The sequence below is a fragment of the Vicia villosa genome, linkage group LG4 (assembly GCF_029867415.1).
Source record: "Vicia villosa cultivar HV-30 ecotype Madison, WI linkage group LG4, Vvil1.0, whole genome shotgun sequence".
NCBI classification, from domain to species: domain Eukaryota; kingdom Viridiplantae; phylum Streptophyta; class Magnoliopsida; order Fabales; family Fabaceae; genus Vicia; species Vicia villosa.
The window spans coordinates 110,449,154-110,456,034 of record NC_081183.1 but is presented as its reverse complement, the minus strand read 5'-3'; positions in this window follow the sequence as shown (position 1 = coordinate 110,456,034).

Sequence of the window (6,881 nt, the reverse complement as noted above, 5' to 3'; positions counted from 1 at the left end):
CTCAGATAGTCAAAGAGAGTCTTGAAGTCTCCTAGCAGAACAGGATAGTCAGGAATAAAGATAACCATGTCCCTGCATGGGTTTGCTTCCATTGCAGCAGCCAGTCTTAATACTTCCAATTCATCCACAAAGGGCTTCTCCTCAGCAGCAACACAATTTCTGAGAGGATGGTAGTATATACCATTATCTCCCTCCAGAAGGTAACCAGGGTAACCAGGGGCAGCAGCCACTAGTCTTTTCTGTACTCCCATTGCTTCTACTTGAAAATCCTTGCGAAATCTTCTCCAGAGATTTCTTGTAGAAACATCATCCAGACCATTTAGGAATGCATCCTTCAGAAGGTCTAGACTGCTAATCACCTCTCGTCTGAAGAGTTCCAGGTATGTAGAAGGTTCAGGTTCAGGCGGATTGAAGGTGAATTTGTAGTCAGGGTAGAGAAGACAGTAGGGTTGGGATTTTCTGGTAGGTAATGGATGGGATATAGAAGGTGGAGGTGCGGTGGTTGAGGAAGAGGGGATATCTGAGAGAATGATTGATGAGGTTGGAGTATCAGATGGGATGGATTGAGGAGAGGGTGGAGTATTTGTAAAGGGAATTGGTGAGGGGGATTTATCAGAAGGAGTTGGTGGAAGAATACTTAAAGGTGTGGGGTTTAGAATGGGAGAGGAGAAGGATGATGGAGAAGAATTTAGTAAAGTGAAGTTTACTTTTGGTTCAGAAGGAGGTGATTGGAGAGAAGGTTTAGGGACAGAAGGAGGTGGAGTAAAGACATTTCTGGAGATTTGTATAGAAGAAGAAGAAGATCTGGTTCTGCGAAAGGAATCTCTGATCCTTTTATCTCTTCGTTCTTTAGAGTCCACCTTGTCAGGATCATAGGTGACCCTCAACTTCTTGGCTCTCTCAGCCTCATCTTCTTGTGCCTTTCTTTTTAGCCTTGCCTGACGTTCCTTTTTATCCTTCTTCAGAATATCATCTTTGGATGGAAGTACTCTGCCACGGATCCAAGCAGGATCAACGTCTGATTGCTTCCTCACACAATCTTCCAAGTAAAACTTGACAACTTGATCAAGTTCTTTAAGATACAAAGATATGAATCCTTCAACAGCAATTCTTCTTGACAGAATGTCAGGAAAGCTTGTGCACATAACAGGTACATTCTTAATGACTTCCAGTCCGAACAGATCAACACCATTGAAGATGGGACCTTGAGTTACTCCAAGAAAATGCGAGGCATTACAATTTCTGATGGAGTCCACCACTTTGCTTTCAATCAGAATGTCTGAAATCATCCTTCCGAAAGGAATGGTTGTTCTTGGAATATGAGGGTACTTCACCCTTTCATCTTCTCTTGAATCAAAGATAGAGGTTTTCAGATTCTCAAATAGAATATGAGAGATGTTGATCTCTAACTTTTTACCAATGCAGAAAAGAGTATACTTGTGAGTCGGACTGATGTAGGAGGAGCAGCGCATCCTTTTTCTATGGTGAAGAGAACCCAGAATAATCTCAGCCCATACTTTATAAAAAGGCTTTAAGTTGCCTGTGAAGTGAGAATCAACTCCAACAGCTGTAGAGATTTGTTTTTCAACTAGAGCCCAGTCAACTGTATGTGGTTGAAACTCAGCCCATCCTTCTTCATCATTAAGACTGTACAGCTTTCTGATGAGTTTCTCAGTGATGATCACTTCATGCCCTAGCACGAAGGAAATAATGGCAGTTGGAGTAACTGTTGCATGTACCCAAAAATCCTTTACAAGTTCAGGATAAATTGGACCAACCAATCTATCAAGATATTTTGACCATCCTTGCTCAAATATTCTTGCATCACACTGAAAGCCATTTGCTTTGAGGTTGTTGATATCCACAGCCGATTCACAAAGAACTTCCAGTTCTTTCGTAGGTATTAAGCAAGTTTTCAATGGAGCATCATTTTTGCTTAAACGGTTCTGTGTGGAAGTGATTCCTTCTTTAGAGATTGATGAACGAGAAGATGGATTCATTATGATAATACTTTGAGATCAAGTCAAGAACTAGGGTTTGAAAAGAGATACAACGAAAAGAATACTCAAACGGGAGAGAAAGAGAGAAAAAGAAGGAATGAAGATGAAGCGGGTTATTTAAAAAGATTTAAAAAGAAAATTAATATGCATTTAATGAGAAATGACATTAGGAGAGAGAGAACTCAGTAAATGACATGATTTAATACAGTTACCTAGGTCGGCGTCTTTTCAACTGCACGCTTTGTACTGACCGTACAGACACGTGTTCATCATCAGATAATAGAGGACAGCTGTAAATATCAGAGAGATTTTACGCCTTCAAATTCTGATTACTGCTTCTGAATTGATCTAATTTCTCTTCTGGAAATACTCCTTCTGAAGTGTGCTGATATAAGCCTGAATGATCTTTTGATCCATTACTTCTGATGTACACAGCTTCTGGAGGTTTACTTCTTTGTTCTGCAGCTTCTGATAAGACAAAACTGTATCTGCAGAAATTCTTAAGCTCTTTGTTTCATCAGAAACAAGTTTATCATCAAAACAGATGTTTATTGATTTGTCCACAATCAATGTTTCAATGTTGTATATTCTGTAGCATTTTAGAGCATTCAGAATACTCAAGAAAGAAACATCAAAGCCTTAGAGGCAAACATCATAGATGGTTCCAAGACTAATAAGCTTCTTTTCTGAAATCCTACAAACATAGTTTCTTTAACAGATTTAAGAACCAGAACTTGGAAGACAATCTTTCTTCCCTTCAAGTGTTGAGAGCAACTTGAGTCCAGGTGTCATGTCATGTTGAATGTTGTCTTCTTTGTTATCAAGAGAATCTGCAAAAGAAATAATCTTTTTCTTTGGTACCCACATCTTCTTGGGTCCTTTCTTGTTAGATTTTCTCAAGTTCTGATTGAACTTGGGTTTGACATTATAAGCAATAGGAGGAACAGCATGATAATTTTTAATATGAGTTTCATGATATTTCCTAGGTTGTGTCACATGCTTCTTGGTGTGTGTTATGTGAAAACTTTGTGCATGTGAAGTGTGCCTAATATCATGAGAGTGGCCATACTTGAACTGATCATACAATGGCTTGTATGTGAGTTTCATTTCATCAACAGGTTCAAGTTTGTATGGGGTTTCACCCTCATAACCAATGCCAACTCTTTTGTTTCCGGATACGGCATATATCATAGAAGCTAGCTGACTTCTGCCAATACTTCTAGATAAGAACTTCCTGAAACTTAAATCATATTCTTTCAGAATATGGTTTAGACTAGGAGTGGATTTTTCTGAATTAGAAGGAGATCCAACATCATTGGATAATTTTAAAAGTTTATCTTTCAATTCAGAATTTTCCAATTCAAGCCTCTTTGTTTCAAATTCAAATAGCTTTTTCAGCTTTTTGTATTTAATACAAATCTGAGACTTGGATTCCAGAAGTTCAGTTAATCCGGAAACTAACTCATCTCTAGTAAGTTCAGAAAATACCTCTTCAGAATCTGATTCTGATGTAGATTCTGATCCGTCATCTTCTGTCGCCATCAGCGCACAGTTGGCCTGCTCATCTTCTGAATCATCTTCTGACTCATCCCAGGTTGCCATAAGACCTTTCTTCTTATGAAACTTCTTTTTGGGATTTTCCTTCTGAAGATTTGGACATTCATTCCTGAAGTGTCCTGGTTCATTGCATTCATAGCACATGACCTTCTTCTTGTCAGATCTTCTGTCATCAGAAGATTCTCCATGTTCAAATCTCTTTGAACTTCTGAAGCCTCTGAACTTCCTTTGCTTGCTCTTCCAGAGTTGATTTACTCTTCTGGAAATCATGGACAGTTCATCTTCTTCTTCAGATTCTGATTCTTCAGGATCTTCTTCTTTGGCCTGAAAAGCGTTAGTGCATTTCTTGATATTAGATTTTAATGCAATAGACTTACCTTTCTTTTGAGGCTCATTTGCATCCAGCTCAATTTCATGGCTTCTCAAGGCACTGATCAGCTCTTCCAGAGAAACTTCATTCAGATTCTTTGCAATCTTGAATGCAGTCACCATAGGACCCCATCTTCTGGGTAAGCTTCTGATGATCTTCTTCACATGATCAGCCTTGGTGTATCCTTTGTCAAGAACTCTCAATCCAGCAGTCAGAGTTTGAAATCTCGAAAACATCTTTTCAATGTCTTCATCATCCTCCATCTTGAAGGCTTCATACTTCTGGATTAAGGCAAGAGCTTTTGTCTCCTTGACTTGAGCATTTCCTTCATGAGTCATTTTCAAGGACTCATATATATCATAGGCTGTTTCCCTGTTTGATATTTTCTCATACTCAACATGAGAAATAGCATTCAGCAAAACAGTTCTGCATTTATGATGATTCCTGAAATGCTTCTTTTGATCATCATTCATTTCTTGCCTTGTCAGCTTTACGCCACTGGCATTTACTGGATGTTTGTAACCATCCATCAGAAGATCCCATAGATCGCCATCTAGACCAAGAAAGTAACTTTCCAGTTTATCTTTCCAGTATTCAAAGTTTTCACCCTCAAATACCGGCGGTCTTGTATAACCATTGTTACCGTTGTATTGCTCAGCAGAGCCAGATGTAGATGCAGGTGGATTTGTCGGAGTTTCACCAGCCATCTTTTAAATGAAGCGTTTTTCTCTTCCTGAATCTTTTCTAAACACGGTTAAGTGCTTGCACCTTAGAACCGGCGCTCTGATGCCAATTGAAGGATAGAAAAACACTTAGAAAGGGGGGGATTGAATAAGTGTGACTTTAAATCTTGGACGATAAAAATAAATTGCACAATTATTTTTATCCTGGTTCGCTGTTAACGAAGCTACTCCAGTCCACCCCCGCAGAGATGATTTACCTCAACCTGAGGATTTAATCCACTAATCGCACGGATTACAATGGTTTTCCACTTAGTCCACGACTAAGTCTTCCAGAGTCTACAGATCACAACTTGATCACTCCAGGAACACTGCTTAGACAACTTCTAAGACTTTTCTAGAGTCTACTGATCAACCTGATCACTCTAGTTACAAACTGCTCAGCCAACTGCTAAGACTTCCTAGAGTATACTGATCACACGATCACTCTAGTTCCTTACAACTTAATGTAATTCTAAGAGTATTACAAATGCTTCTTAAAAGCGATAATCACAACTGTGATATTTCTCTTAACGTTTAAGCTTAATCTCACTAAAATATTACAACAGCAATGTAGTGAGCTTTGATGAAGATGAAGATTCTGAGTTTAGATTTGAACAGCGTTTCAGCAAGTTTGATATAAGTTGTTTTGGTGCAGAATCGTTAACCTTGCTTCTCATCAGAACTTCATATTTATAGGCGTTGGAGAAGATGACCATTGAATGCATTTAATGCTTTGCGTGTTCCGTACAGCATCGCATTTAATGTTATACGCTTTTGTCAACTACCTCGAGCCTTGTTCACGCTGTGTCTACTGACGTAGCCTTTAGTAGCTTTAACGTTCCTTTTGTCAGTCAGCGTAGACTGCCACCTGTACTTCCTTCTGATCTGATGTTTGTGAATACGACGTTTGAATATCATCAGAGTCAAAACAGCTTGGTGCATAGCATTTTCTGATCTTCTGATCTTGAAGTGCTTCTGTTGCGTGATACCATCTTCTGATCTTCAGTGCTTCTGATCTCATGTTCTTCTGATGCTTCCATAGACCCATGTTCTGATTCTGCTTCGACCATCTTCTGATGTCTTGCCAGACCATGTTCTGATGTTGCATGCTGAACCATTTGAGACACAACTTCTGAGCGCTGAATTATGCGTACTCTTTATATATTTCCTGAAAGGGAAATTGCATTGGATTAGAGTACCATATTATCTTAAGCAAAATTCATATTATTGTTATCATCAAAACTAAGATAATTGATAAGAACAAATCTTGTTCTAACACCCTCCAAAGCTGTGTTGAAGCCCCGTGAGCATTCTCCTCCAAAAGACAACCGCAGAGTCTTGGGCAAAACACACACAAAACCCAAGCGGGGCAGACATTCAAACTCCCTCGGACCTAGCGACGAAGAAGATTTCCGCAGTCCCTTGTCCGAGCGCATTCGGCGAGTTCGTCTTCCGCGAGGTATGGAAAAACCACCCGTATTGGACCAGTACGACGCAACCACCGACCCCGACGACCACATTAGGAGCATCGAAGCTGTCATGGACTACCATGTTGTCCGGGGATCCATCAAATGCCGCATCTTTCCAACCACCTTAAGGAAAGGAGCGATGACATGGTACATGAATCTGCCTCCTGACTCCATCCACTCCTGGACTGAACTCAAAGACCTTTTCCTAAGCCACTTCACGGCGTCTCGTCGGCAACCAAAGTCGGAGGCAAATCTTGAAGCGGTAATCCAAGGAACCAGCGAACCTCTAAGAGACTATCTCGACAGATTCAACAAAGAAGCCGTCCAAGTGCAGACGACGGACTAAATGAAGAGGTACCTCCTGGAACGGGGGCTCCTCCCCGGAAGTGACTTTAAGAAGGCCATCATGATTGAGAAGGTCCACTCCATGAACGCCCTCCTTCGCAAAGCTCAAGCTTTCATCGCATTCGAGGAAGGAGAGGCTGCTGCCATCAAAGCCTCGCGAGGCAATGACGCCGCTCGCAGTTCAAACTATGAGCACTCATGCTCGAGGCGAGAACATGAAAAAAGGAAAGACGACAGGTCTCTCGACACCAAGGAGCGCCGAGGACCATCTGGTCGTTTCAACGACTACACCCCTCTGAACGCTTCACGGGAGAGGATCCTGGCCGAATGCCAAAACACCGACTTCAAGAAGTCAAACATCAGGCCCCCGAAATCAAACCCCGCGAGGTTAGGGACTGAAAAATCAAAGTACTACAAG